Raw genomic sequence first — 15,057 nt, forward strand, 5'->3', positions numbered from 1 at the left:
CAGATACACTTATAATGAACGCTCACTCATTATGAACGAGGGTGGGGGTACCGTCAAAATATGCATTAGGGCTACGAAACTGTCTCAGATTAAATGAACAACCGTGACCATACCACTTTGTTACAATAAAAAGAAAGGGGAAGCCTGGTGACAGGCCACACCACTGCAGTTGAAAGACGCACGCTTGCTGCGAATGCGGAGAACAACGAGCACATCCCAGGTATTGGCGCATCTAGTGTCCACCTACCATAGGACAGGTTACAAGGTCTGTCGGTGCACGTGCACCCTGGATGGGTAAAGAATCTAATGTAAAAGCAAATGAGTGGCAATCACGTAAAAGGACCAGTCAAAAACCACCATCTCCGATTTGAGTTATGAATAATAGTCGAGGTATGCGGTGCTCGCCCACCAAGACCGGCCTGTGTGTCATTGACAGAGTCGAATCTCGAGCTTCTGCACTTCTGCCACGTGGAGGCGGCACACAAGAAAACAGATGTGTAGTATGTCCTGTGCACACATGCACTGTAGTAGCTTGGGCACTGCTATCTTGTGGAGAATCGAAGAGTTGGGGGGCAAACTACGAAATGGCATAAGCGCCTCATTAGCTATCGCTATTCCGCGTTCATCAAGCGGCTGGTCCGCAGACTGTTTCGGGCAGGAGCATATGATCACGCTGCAAAGCTTAGAAGGCAGCTTGATAGTGTCCGATTTGAATAAACAGATGTCCAAAAACGACTCTTGGAAAAAAACAAATGCCACTTTTGTAGAAGTTTGCATTCTTTTGGCTGAAATAAGGGGAGTCCACTTCACATGAACTTTCGATACAACGAACAACATCCGTGCGATTGTTATAAGTGGGCTTGACTGTATAATCACGTAGCCTTTAATGAAAATTTTTCATGAATGGTGCTCCCACCAGAACTTGAGAAAGGGTGAAGGTGGGTCACACATTGTGTGCACTAGTGCATATTGAACCTAAACCCACACATACCAACTGTGTTCACTCAACGCCGAGAACACCATTTCTAGGAGCAGTGTAAGTACATGGCCTTAGCATGAGGCCGTAAGTGCTGGTGCTACCAGTGAGGTTACAGGTATACACACCATTAGCCAGACCTGGCTGCTCAGTGCTGAATGCTTTTGTCTTGTATGGAATGCCACACAAGACACACCTATATGCTGCAGTAGCTATAGTAGTATCAAGACATCCAAAAACGAATTATCATTGAAAGCTAGCCTACTTGGGCTTCGATTGGCATTACTGTAAACAGTGCAGTCAATAACCAAGTGATGAAGTGGGCACTTGTGTGACACTGCAGCAAGTGTCGCAAGGATTATATTACCTAATTGCTTCTGAGAACAGCCCACATAGTATCGCAGTGTATGCAACAGATCGAGCATCCAAATGCTGCTACACAGTGTATGCCATTAAAATTATTGTGGTACACATTACCGGAAAGCTAGCAAGAGTTCATGGTCACCAGTACTCTGCAAGCAAGTCTGTAATAACCTTTCTGTACATTGGATTCAGGTGGCATCACAGACACCATGACCAAGTCCAAGACACAGCTTCCACAGTGCATGTCGAAACAGGCACCAATAAGCAGATTAGGGAAACATTCAGCTTTCCACCAAGCTTCTAGTTTCAAACGCAGTGCCTGATGCAATGTCCGTGCTGCCAATCTAAACAATAGATAACAAAGAAGACAACAGACACAAAGGGAGGCATAGGAGAATGGTAAAAAGAAATCCCTTATGCTTTCCTTTGTTTCAATGGCTGTCGGCTCCTTTGCTGTCTGTCATAACGAAGCCCCTCCCTACATTACTTTGCAAATCTGAAACATGTTACACAATAGTACACATTTCATTGAAGGTTATCACACCCGGAAGAGTTGCTTGTGATTAGCATCTAAAATTTTCATAAAAATCCATTTTCAAAAAAAAAAACAACTTGTAACAATTTTTGATGTGAGAGTGCAGTGTAAGGTAGCAACACAACGAAAACAACAATGCTCTCATCATAACAAATTGCCATATGCAGAACAGCAACAGCAAAAGCACTGAAGAAAAAAAAAAAAGATTTTCTGGATCGTTTTAGATGTGCTACAATGACGTATTAACATAGAAGTATTCACAAAATCCCTTTGTCTGTGCTTTGCTCCGTTCTCGTCCTTGCCGCTCTGAGCGCAGTACTCCTTTTTGTACCAAGGCAAGCAGTGAAAATAAATTAAATATATCGACTATAGCATTAATATCAGTACTGCGCGTTCTGCCTCCCGTGAAACTGCCGGCGAAAGTAACTTTCCTCTGAGCATGCTGAGCTTTTTTCTCGCAAAGCTGCACTGCGATGTAGCTCCTCGAACTATAACCATAACCAGTAAAGGCAAGCATAACATAGTTTTGAAAACAAACATCATACTCTACTGCTACTGCGGCGTAGCGCATTAGCTCGGCCGGAGCTCCTGCTTTTTTTTTTCTTGCCTGTTTATATATCTCCAGGCTTGCTTCGTAGTTTAAACGTAACTATTATAGTACCGCTTCACGGGCAGCACTAACAATCAGAGGCTTTTAAGGTCACGTTTTATTATTATTTTTTTTTACTTGCGTACAAAAATACGGCCCATTTGGAATTACGGGGTCATACCACCTCACTTCGGTAGTTCACTCCGTTTTCATCAGTAGTGGCCATCACTGCCGGACATGCTTGCGTTACTGTTGGTCTTCCCCAGTGTCATAAATTAGTCCTCGCAAATCTGCCAGGTAGCAACAATCCAATCGGACATGTGTTTTTACGGGTCACAGATAAGTCAAATATACTTAGAACTACGGGCCAACAAAAGTGATCACCTCACTTGGTAGTTCACTCGATTTTGATCAGCGGCGATTTTGATCGTCTACCGTTGTATTTCAGCCCACTATAATTCTTATAATGTAACCTAGACTTACCAGAACCATGTTTTAAATATTTTTTAATATTTAATGTCCCAAAGAAGTCAGCCCGACTTCTTTGGGACATTAAACCACATAAACTATCTCCACTTTGAAAATGATTTCAATGTAGCGCACCCTTCAAAGGTAATATTTAGTATCATGCTTGGCATTTGCTTTTGCACTGTTAATAAGTACCCTTTTAAATTTCTTAATTCATGCACCTTTCTGTAATCTAATCGATCATTTAGAGAGGATGGGAGCCCCTGGGAGCCTACGAAAAACAGCAGGATCTGCAGCAAGCACTTTCTGAACGGCGAAAGATCAAATGATCCCAGAAGTCCTGCATACGTTCCCAGCATATTTCCAACTGTGTACAAATGCACCAAGCCTGGCAGTTCCGAAAGGTATCAAAGGTAAAATTAAAGTTGACGGTAGGTGTTTTCTACTGGCTGACATGAGACAACTGAGGCAAAGCAACAGCAGGATGGTTGCTCTTGAAGCTCTGTTTGTTTCTCTTATTTGTATTAAGACCTGGTAGGCAGGAGTAATTGTGCGAAATGGGTTCTAACAAGGCCTTAAGTATCGTGTGATGACACTGTTAGCTCACTTTTGCTCTTTGCTTAATGTAACGAAAGCACTTTGGTGACAAGCCTATGTAGAGCTTTAGGCGCACTGCCATCGAATTTCAAAAAAGAACATATTAGATCATTAGAGACTATTTCTGTGCATGCAAGATGGCAAACTACTCCTGCCTTTTGTATTCATTTCAAACTCTTCTTTTTGTTACCATCTAACAAACCTTTTGACTACATGATAAGGAAACAAGCTTAATTTCACTGTGGTTGGTATTCAGCCGAGCGACCTTATTGTGCATCATGCAAGCAAAGGCAGAGGATAAAATAGGCTAAATGTGTGTGTTCAGACGTATTGTGCATAAATATATGTATCTGAACTGATGAGGCCAGTATGAGCAATGCATTTTGAGATATATCTTGTTATGATTGCAGGTTACGTGCACGTCAGCAGAAGGAGAGCAGTGTTCCTTCAGACATCGCACCCCTTGAAGATGTTGTGGCTGACTACAACACAGAGCCAGAAAAGACAAGTGTATGTACAGTTGCTTCATGGCTAATATTGATCAATGGTTATTTTGAAATGTCAACAAATATGGGTCTGTGACATTTGTGTTTTGCATTTTGTTGTACTGCATCATAGCTGTAGTGCCACATGGTGGCATAGGTAATCACATTGCTGTGATTCACTTGCATTTTAGTGGCTCATTACAGAAGTAGAAAATGTTAGGGTTTCCACACCTCGTTTGTTCATTGTGCAGGTTGGAACGCAAACTGACCCTTGTCCGTGGAAAACAGAACTTGACATGCCAAACCTGTTCTTTTGTTGCATGCAAGGCTGCAATGCTGAGACGCAAGTAAGTGACTCGTTTCTTATCATTGTTTCACATTGCGTGATTATATATTTCTATTGTGTACTAGACACAGATTTAATGCATATAATTTCAGGGGAAAATACTGTGTCACATACACAATTTAAAATTAAGGGTGACTATTTCCCATGGTTCTGATATTTTTTATGCTATTTTTGAAGAAATTCTGCATTCTTTGTGTGTGATTTGTACATTCCCTAATTGGAATTTACTACTTTCAGTGAAAATATATTTCCAAATTTAGCATGCTAGAAATAAGTAGCTAGCTTTATCTTGTTTTTGAAGAGTTGCGAACATTAACAAGTGGTTTCAATATTCATTAGGCCGTGCTTCCTATGAAGAAAAGCACCAAGGATGCTGCATGGGGCACAACAAAAGAGCTGAAAGACACTGCGTGTGACCCGATGAATGTGGTGGTATCAACAAACACTCCAAATTTCCAAGGATATCAGACGCTTGCAGCTTGCAGCCAAGACAAGGCTACAGACATTCTGAAATCGATTGCTGGTGTCTCAGTCCCAGTCTTCGAAAAGCTACGTGCAATCATTGTTGATTCTTTTAAAGCACAGAAAGCTGAAGAGGTGGTCAGTGCTTCAAACAAACTCTTGTTGTTTTTGATGAAGATAAAACTGAACCTGTCATACTGTTCTCTAGCAGTACTGTTTGGGGTACACAGGTCTACCTGTTCCAGGCATTTTTTTCTCAGTGCTGAATGTTTTACACGAAAAATTGAGGCCCCTTATATATTGGCCATCACGATCAACTAACCAAATGATGATGCCAGAAAGCTTTAAGCCGCATTACGTGGACTGCCAAGTTATAATTGACTGCACAGAGGTCGCCTGTGCTACACCAAACAGTGTGCATGAACGTGTTCTCATGTTCTCAAATTATAAAGGATGCTTTACTATAAAGTTTCTAGTAGGCATCACGCCTAGCGGCATCATAAGCTTCATTTCCAGACCTTATGGTGGCCGTTCCACAGATTCATTTATTACTGCAGACTGTGGAATTTTGCACCTTTTGAAAGCTGGGGATCTTGTGCTCGCAGATAAAGGGTTTCCTCAGGTCAGAAGCAAGCTCGCAGAGCATGGCATAAAACTTCAAATGCCAGTTTTTGCCCGTCCTAACCAACCGTTTATTCGAGAAGTGAACACAACATATAATGTTGCAAGTGCCCGAATACATGTGGAAAGGTCCATCCAGCGGATGAAAATATATAGGATTTTGTCTGAAAAACTGTCTTCAGACCTGGTTCCTCATGTAGAAAAAATAATAGACATGTGCGGGGTGCTTGCGAATCTGCAGAAGCCAATTATCAAAGCAAAAGACTGCCCTTGAGCTAAACGCACTTTGATTTCACCACTGCTATCACTTTGTCACAATATGCATGCAGCATTAAGTATGATTTTTTAGTTATACTTTGTAACAATTGTGTTGTAAGTGAGACAATGCATTAATGAACATATGTTTTTTGACCCTGAGGAATAAAATTTAATGCTTCTCGCTTCTTCTTATTGCTCACTTTGGTCTGATGCTCGTTATTGCTGGGAGGAAATGCTTAAAGTAGAATGCTTCCAGCCGTGGAACAGATGCTTCGAGAAAGTCCACATTCACTTCAACTTCAACAAGAATTTGCTGCTTCTTTGAGTAAACATAGAAGAAACACTTCTCCACGCCAAGAACATAAAGAGATATCTGGATTTGTGTATAATACTGATGTGTCCTTTTCAATTCCAGCCTAGAGTCCTTAAATACTAAGTAAGCGACGTTACTTGTATGTTCACTGAATTCAATTATATTTTTGTCCTTGCATGTGTAAGGGCATTTCACTTCAAGCAGTGCCAGCCCTGATCTTTGACATACAATGCCGTCGGGTGCGCAGCACAACCACGGCTGTTCGAGCATCACTGACAGCCCACAAGTGCGGACTTCGGTGCACATCTCTTTTTCGAAAGACTTGATCGCCTCAGCCTCCAAGGCACTTCCATTAGCTGTGGCAGGGGACCAGAATCTTTTCTGCTTCAAAAACCCTTCAACAACGGCGGAGGGATCCCGTCTGGATTTTAGTATAGTGTGTGGCCGGCTGCTGGCAGAGATCCGAATGGCTCTCATACTTCTCCATAAATCGAAATCTCTGCCCGGTTCTCTTGTCTTTACTTCTATCTGATGTATCTGATCCGGAGTGGCTACAATGCTATTTATCTCTTGCTCACGATGTTGCTTTGCTAGCTCACTGGCTTTTTTAACGCAGCCTAACCGGTACGAACCATTCGCATGTGCGGCGGCGCTCCCTCAACCTACTGCACTGTGCAATACATTGCACGTATGCGAAGCGAGCATGTATCATTAAGCAAAGAGGGACCACTGGTTCATGGGTCAACATAGGAAAGCATTAGCGTGGCGTTGTAATGAAATCGGCATACCCACAATGAGCTCCACTTCGTATGCAAGCTTGTTTACACTTGTTTGCGGCAGGCACTTGGCGCATATGGAGACGATGTCATCCCAGGCAGCCGTGACGTCGGACACATGCCCACTATTATATAGTGCGATCCCCTTGCGCACGCTGTCACCGCAGAAATAACCGTCCGGGACGCGCACAAATGGCAGGTCGCACGCACGCACCTCAGCCATGCTTGCCGGACGAGGCCCGCCTGCGCTTCCAACGACCGCCGCTAGGCGGCTTTCAGTGGCGCCCCTATAGGCGCTGCGCATGGCGTATAACACCGCCTGGGAAGAAGGCTCTCTGCCATCTCCTCCGTAGCCATGTGTTGCATAGTTTTTAAACCCTAGAAATCGGAAACACGTTTTAATTGTAAATATAAAAGAATGCCTCTCCCACATGAGTGTTTCAATGGCATTCAAACATGGATGGAGTCTGTTGGCTGAACTGACTGGTGACTGCAGTTACAAGGGCAGCTGAACAGGCGTCAATTCGGCAAAGTAGCCTAGAACTTCTTTTACATACAGCAGTATCATGCACTTTCGGATGTGTATGTGTTATGGCCAAGTGTTGAGGAATGATATCAATGAAATTTATAAAGAAGGGCAGGTCGTTCAACCAATTGCATGTTTGTGCTTCTATGGAAGTCTATGATCCTACTTCCAAGTTTCGATGACCGGGGTTGTTGCATATTTTAAAAAATGCGATATGTAATTGTGATCAGGAAGCCCCTTCCATTAAGAGTGACCGCCATAATTAAATGCTCACAAGATGTCATGACAGACAGCAGAGCGTCAGCAATGAGGTAATATGTCAAAGAACAGATTTCTTTTCCTTTTATACATGACTAGCCATATTAGCAGTGTGCATCTTAGGGGAGTGCTTGACTACCAAGCAAACAATAAATGTAATATGTGTTTTTGCCGGCATAAAGGCATGATTAGTTGGGCTGGGCAATAGATGTCTTACATATAGCTTATTATGCGGCAATCTGCTGCGTCATACCGGCAGCTACAGCAGCTACAGCTACAGTCTAGTGCTTTCAGACCCGCAATGCCAATGAAGCTGATCAGCAGATGGTTGCTTGATCTGTCATAGGCTGATCGAAAACCACTTCGTTGAGGCAATGGCCTAAGTAGTTGCACTTGTCTGTGCCTTAATTATTTAAGAAAATGAAATAAACAGCACTTCAATGTTCAAACTTTAACGTTTATGAGCAGTGAGCTATGCCAGAAATTTCAGTCAACATGGCCAGTTCTACAACAGGTAAACCTAGCAAAACATTGAGCGTAAGAAAAGAAAGTGGGATCAGAGAAAGGAAAACACGGGACAAGCGCTGACTTACAATTAAATGTTTTCTTTACCAATGATTTGGTATATAAAGAAACACTCAAAGGTGTGAAAGTGTTGATACAGATAAACCATATAACACAACACTAAAGCCCACTCAGATATGTATGCAACCTCCAAGCATTCTCAAGAAAGGCAATCTCCCTGTCACTTAGAAAACCTTTTTTGCCTACGCAGTTATCTTGGTCCAATATAGAAATCCTCAACCAGTTCCTGTGTTGTCTAATCATCATGGGTGTAGTGCAGGTGTAGTACAAATTTCATTCATTTCATATTAATTCTTTGCAGGCTCTTACAAGAGCGCCGAAAAAAAGATGCGCAAATATGAATTCATTTCGGCTGTGGAGACGTCAGCAGTTTCTGGTAATTATAATTCCTGGAGTTATAATTAACAAAAAATTATTTGCATACTGAAGATGATATTAATGTGCAATTCTTTCTTTAGGAAACGAGGGCCATGAAGATTGGCCCGTGGAAGTAGAGCTGCCATCACCTCGTAAGTCATGAATTGTCATCGACATTTAATCTATAAGCTTGATTTTAGTTCAGATTGTGAATATATGGCAGTAGGTGCTTGCAAGAGCTGCAAAAAAAAAAAAAAACTGTAGCTCATTGCACTCTCAGAGAAATAGAACACATTTACCGTATATTCTCATGTCAGTATACAGATGTCAGTAACCATTTCTTGGCAAACTGCCAGTTGCCCGCAGTTCTAGGGTAATTTTAGTTTACTCAAGAGGTAAAGCAGTGTTGAAATTTCTAGTAGACTGCTTGAAATTGGAATAATTAAATTTCTTGAGTTAGGCAAGCATGGCCAGATGTACATGTGTCACATGCTCATTAAGTATTGAGTGATTTTGGCTCCTTGAATAAGGAAAAAAATAGTAATATCTTGTTAATTTGGCCTTCAAGGGATCAAGAAAAATTTTCGAATTATTGAATGATACTATATACTGCCAAAAACCTCCTGCATCACAGTAGTTTTATGTGATGAATGCCAGAAATATGGTTGTCTGTACTTGAGAGGTAAAAACTTATTAACATTGATCATTTTCCATGGCTACATCAAGTACTTTGCTTTGTGCACAATGTCAGGAGTGTTGAAGAATTGCTATAATATGATGCCTGCATAGCCCTTTTCACAGTGCAGTACAGTAGCAGTAATGCCTCTTCACAAATGGCACTGCTGTGTTTCAAAAATGCTTGCATGGACCATGGCTCTTGATGGCAGCGGCAGAATGTTGTGAATTTAACAAAAGTGAAACAGTGCTGCTGGGATATATTTGACAGACGAGGGACTTTTTATCCTAGTCACTCTTCTGCTATAGTGTGCACGATTGATGCGTGTGCACGGGCACCACTGTTCCATGCGACTCAAGCTGGGAGGTCTATTTTGGGAATTGCTGTCTTTCTGGGTTGCATAAATTAACACAACTTGGGGTTTGAAACAGGTGCCTTTTACTGTTACCTGGCAAAGAATGGTCAAACAAAAGCACCACCTCACTTTAATCTGGACAGTATGAAGGAGCACTGAACAGGGTAAATGGGGCACACCTCAGTTTGCAGGTCGAGCCAACGTTTCGACAAGTGAATTTGTCTCCGCCTAGACGAAGAGAAGTCCACTTATCGAAACGTTGGATCGACCTGCGAACTGAGGCGTACTCCACTTACCCTTGTTCAGTGCTCGTTCATACCGTGTAAACCAACTTCTTCCTCTCGTTCTACCTTTAATCTGGACAGTTTGTTTACTATTTTTTGTGCCTCCTGCATTACCACTAATGATGTTCGTGTTCCAGCACCTCTGAATGAAGGCGCTGAAGTGCCAGCAGTGACGCTTTGTGAAGCTGTTGGCAGTGAAAATGCAGCCCTGAGCTCCGAGGCTGCCAATGAAAGTGGGACTGTTGAAGGTGAAATTTTCACTTTGTTTTCTTTTTTTAATGTAAAATAACCTAGAGCAAAAAACAGGAATGCTAGCCAAACATGGGGACAATGTGAGAGGATGGGACAAATGTTTGTCCTGTCTTACCAATTTTTCCCTGTCTGATTTTCACTCCTATTTCTCTGCTATCAAGTAATGCTCTCAGCTAGAGGTTAGACCTGTTTAGCCTTTAAAAAAAAAAGCAGCAAATTTTATTTTCCTCAGTATATCCTATGCTAGTGAATTGAAGTTGGCATTGCCAGAAATATCTAGAGAATAAATATTTAGGAAGGTATTTACACGGAGTTCACGATCAGACTGAAATTATGTTCTTTGAAAGTGATAACTCTGAAAATGTTTACTGGTATTCTTCAAAGAAAGTCCCTACTGAACCAAAGTAATGCTAAAACATACAACCTAGTATTTCCATTCGCTTTCAGCTTTTGTCATTCATACTGCACTGGCTGCTGTAGTTAGTAACTTTTGTTGTCATCTTTTGGATCCTGGCATTGCTGCTGCCTCTCTCTGCCTACGATCACCAGAAAGCCATCACCATTAATGTACTGCGTGCAGTGGTCCCATGTTCTGTGCTTTTTTTTCTTGCAGAATAATTTATTCACTTCCAGGGGCATACAGGTCAAAGGGGCTCATATTTTAACTTTTGTTGTCTTTGATAGTACCTTAAAAGTTCATTAGCTGGAAGCGAATGCAGTGCCTCAGATGGAGTGTAAAATGTGGAAGAAAATTAATTTGGACATCATGCAGCCCCTGTGCACTCCCTTATCAGGTACCCAAAACCAACAGGGTGGCACGCTCTCATTTAGGAAAGATCTCAGCAGTCTAACCACCTTCTGCAGCATCCGCTGCCATTCATCTTTTCTTGCATACAGCAAGATTTATGTGTGATAAGCAATAATTACGACCTTTTTTATTTCTCAAAAATTCGCCTGTGCCTAGCAAGAAATGTCAGTTGGTCGGCAAAAAACAGCTCGCTTTAAAGAGATGGTGCCACATTTTCTGACTTAAAATTCCATTTTTATTTGCATACTTCAACTTAAAGTGGCAATAAGCTGAACAGTGTTTACCACAAAATGCTTTCATTTAGTGCACACAAAAATGCTTGCACTATTTATTCTAATACTCTCAAAGCGTCTCACATAGGACTGTATGCCATGTATGACGTCATGTTTATCTTGCTGACAGATGCCAACAATGAGTCACTAGATGATCATGTTTGACATATATGCTGGCACAAGTTTGCTGTTTGAAAGAGGCAGTTGTTTCAAGCTGATTTTCCAGCGAGTTGGCTTGTGGATTAATATTTGGGCATCGTTTGAGGCATATGTCTGCTTTATGCCATTGTGATTGAATACCTCATTTAAATGTTGCCAGCATATTCGTGGAACAGGAGATATTAAAAGGGAGTCTTCACAAATCCCAGTTGGCATGCAATATATGTGCCCCCCCCCCCCCCCCCCCCCCACCTTCTTCTCAAATCGCTATCATCTGGTGTTGCTTGATCATGAACCCACCCTGTTTTTTTTTTGTTGTTTAGTTCACTTTTGTAAGCACTTGTTTGTATTCTTGCTTTTGGCAACTACCTTTTTATTCAATGCCTACCTCTCACTTATACTGGAAACTATAAGAAAAATCCAGATGGCAAAACTAGAAACAGTAAACTAGTCACAAGACCAGCACTACATTCAATTCTCGTGTCCAACCCAGCTGGACTGTGCATAGAATCACGCAGCAGCTCACAGGTTATTGGCTGCCCCCTGCTTCGGCATCAGTGCGGCATAGGCATACTTTTGCTCTTTGGCAGTAGAAGCTCGCGGAACCCTTGAGCTCTGCAGAACCCAGTTTGAGAACCCCTGATTAGTGCATAAACAAAAAGAAAGCCTAGGAGTGGTACCTTGCAGCTTGCGCAGTTACTTTGTAAAAGGTATGCAAAACAAGATTACCTGCTTAGAGGTCTGATCAGAACTAAATTTTCTGTTTAGTGATATTGCAGATGACTATAGTGTAGCTCCTAGCCTTTGAAACATGTTACTGTGCATCACCCTTTTGCACTGCATTTTGCATTGGAATGTGATGAATTACTGTGGCAAATTTTTCTTATCGTTCCTTTTTCAGAATTCTGTGTTGTTCCTTTTTGTCATACGCAATATGCAACTGTGTGCAGTGTCTGCAGTTCGATAGTGCAGAGATGTATGAAGAAAGCCTATCTGAAATATTGAACATAATATAGGGGTGCCAGCGGAAACACAAAGATGCGTACACAAGAACGAAGAGGTAGCTACAGCACAAAAACACACATCCAACGCATGCGCATCTGCGATGGTGCTGCAGATGCGCATGTGTCGGATGTGTATTTTTGTGCGGCAATGCTTCTTCAATAAACCACAGTTGATAGTCCAGCATCCGTCTGTAGCTACCTCTTCGTTCTTGTGTACGCACCTTTGTGTATCCGCTGGCACCCCTGTAATTATGTTCAACATGCACCAACTGGCCCAAGAGCTAATGTTATTGTATCTTATATATTTCCTGTATTTATTTACGTCCACATGGTGGTGGGCTCATCTTGGATTTAATCTTTACTTTGTCCTCTGATGTGGAACTTGACACATGATTCAGCTTTTTGTTGCATTTTGTTTATCAGCCAAGGACAACAGTGCAATAGGGATCTTTGCTGCAGCAAGTGTAATGCATTAGCTCCCAAAAGTACTTGTAGTTACACAGAACAGACTCCTACCCCCAGAATTTTTCTAATATCATCTTGCCATGAAAAACACTTTTCAAATGATGCAAAGCTAAATTACAGGCGAAAGCATGCTCTGCTTTCTGACTCCCTATTAGCATGTGCTTCTCATGAGAGTAGAAGAATACATTAATCCTTTCCGCAATGCAGTAGCAGTGGAAATGCTTCTGAAGTGCCATAACCATTGGCAGAAGCCCAGACTGAGGAGGCATTTGCAGAACAATATCGCAGCTCTTCTGCTATCTGTCACACGTAGAGGAGCTCTGTTTGACCTAAGTGTTCATCAGTGTGATGACATTTATAACTTTTACATTAGGCTGGCAAGGAATAGATGCATGTGTTATGAGTGTCTCTGTGAAAGCTGTAGAAAGTTAGGAGCATAAGCAGCATGTTGCTTCTTGCTGTTTACACTCATACTGTTTTATTGGTGCCTAGGGCATAAGTGATGCTATCGGCCTTAGGAAGCTGTAATCTCACTGAAATTATTGGTTGCTTCAATTACAGTTGCAGTGCTCAGGGTGCTGCGGGTTTTGCTTGAGGTCCGACAGCAGCAGCGTGAGCTGATCCAGCGCGTGCAGCGCATTGAAGATAGCCTGCTGCTGCGGTCGGACCGAGAACCAGGCCCAGGCACTGCGCAGCCAGTCTCCCCACCAGCACCTCCTCCCGCCCTTGCTCTGCCCGCCTACACCACAGAGGAGCTAGCCGACGCTGCCTTGCAAGATGATGGTGTGGCAGCTGCACTGGTAATCTAATACTTTTTAATAATTCTTAACTGAGAAAAATGAGTACCTAGTTAGGGTTTGCAATATAAAGTAATTCAGATGTTTGTGAAAAAGGTGCATGCCATGCTCTGTGGATAACATGCTCATCATATTCATAATTCTTACTGATTTGCTTGAGTATGTTGTCACTTCTGCATGTTTTATTAATGTAAATATCTTGTTCATGAAAGCTGCATATACACATTACTGGGTGTTTCAGTGAACATTTTCAAAAATTCTGAATAAGGGGAGGCTAGAAAAAATAGATTGTAGGAACGCATTTCCTGATGCAACAGGCACAATGTACGGCTAAACTTTAGTAATTACATGGTTAACTAAACTCAGTTATTAGATCTTTAATTTAATTGCGATTTGGTGGTTAGTGGCAGTGGGGTGTTCAATTCCATCAATCATGCCATACTTTTTTCAATAAACAAGTTTCAAAAGCACTGCAGCATGAGGAAATCACACACTTTTTCACTTGAAAATGGAAATTATTGTAAGAGGCGTGGAAGCTCAGTGAGGATGGCAACGTTTGCTGAGGCTTGTTGCAGTGACCATGGCACTAAATTCGAACTGTGCTTTATTTCTCTTTATTGCTCTAAGAAAGTAACGTCTACACATTTGGCTATTACTGTCCTTTTCTTTCCATGTAAATCTGATGCAAAAGTGCTTGCAGTTTGAACTGAGCACTGCAACATGTCCGCAGTGGGTGTCACATCTGCAACGACACTCCTGCATGTCTAATGCATAAAGTTTCAGTTTTGCTTCAGGAAGCATTACAATTGCTCGTGCTGCAGGGCGTTTGGCAATTACATTTTCATTTCAGGAATTGATACTACTACATGGTCTTGTATATGGCCTCAAACCGCTTTTGACACTATACCACCAAACTGTGCAACAACACTGATGTTTGGGCCCGTTGATGTTGATTCATCAACGTATAGCGTTCACAGCACGAAAAAAATGAGGACATGAAGAAACACACAACAGGACGAACTTCCAACTAAATTTTATATAAAATAAAAACAAGCTTAAGTATGGTGCTGTTATTGCCATGTGGTAGTCAACCGTGTTTGTCCAGAAAGGCCATTTCATTATCATACAGAAACAATGAGGGGGGCTGACACATTGATCTCCCGCTTTTCTGATATGATATACATCAACAATATCTCTTTCAGTCTGATCTTTCTCGCACCCAAGAAACTTGGTTTTTCGAAAAATTAGCTTACACTTACAGTTTCTGCATTCAGTGGCAAGATTACTCCCTTTACCGTCTTTGACTTAATCATATTGCTCCCTGGCTCTCTCATTAAAACAGTGTCCTGTTTGACCAATGTAAACTCCATACAAGTGAGTGGAACACTGTAAACTACCTTTGTAGTGCACCGGGTGAACCAGAGTTGGTGCTTGATACTACAATACGGCTTTTGCTCTTTCATCATCATT

At 41.9% G+C, this 15,057-nt stretch overlaps 1 protein-coding gene and 1 pseudogene across 1 annotated transcript in view; one reads left to right on the top strand and one right to left on the bottom strand.

The window, feature by feature from the left end:
* Positions 1 to 15,057, bottom strand: part of LOC146176822 (uncharacterized) — a 59,452-nt gene that overhangs the window by 600 nt on the left and 43,795 nt on the right. The window lies entirely within an intron of this gene.
* On the top strand, positions 1,056 to 13,599 carry LOC146176823 (uncharacterized; annotated as a pseudogene).

The sequence above is a fragment of the Amblyomma maculatum genome, chromosome 10, assembly GCF_055883805.1.
Source record: "Amblyomma maculatum isolate TAMU_Amacu chromosome 10, ASM5588380v1, whole genome shotgun sequence".
NCBI classification, from domain to species: domain Eukaryota; kingdom Metazoa; phylum Arthropoda; class Arachnida; order Ixodida; family Ixodidae; genus Amblyomma; species Amblyomma maculatum.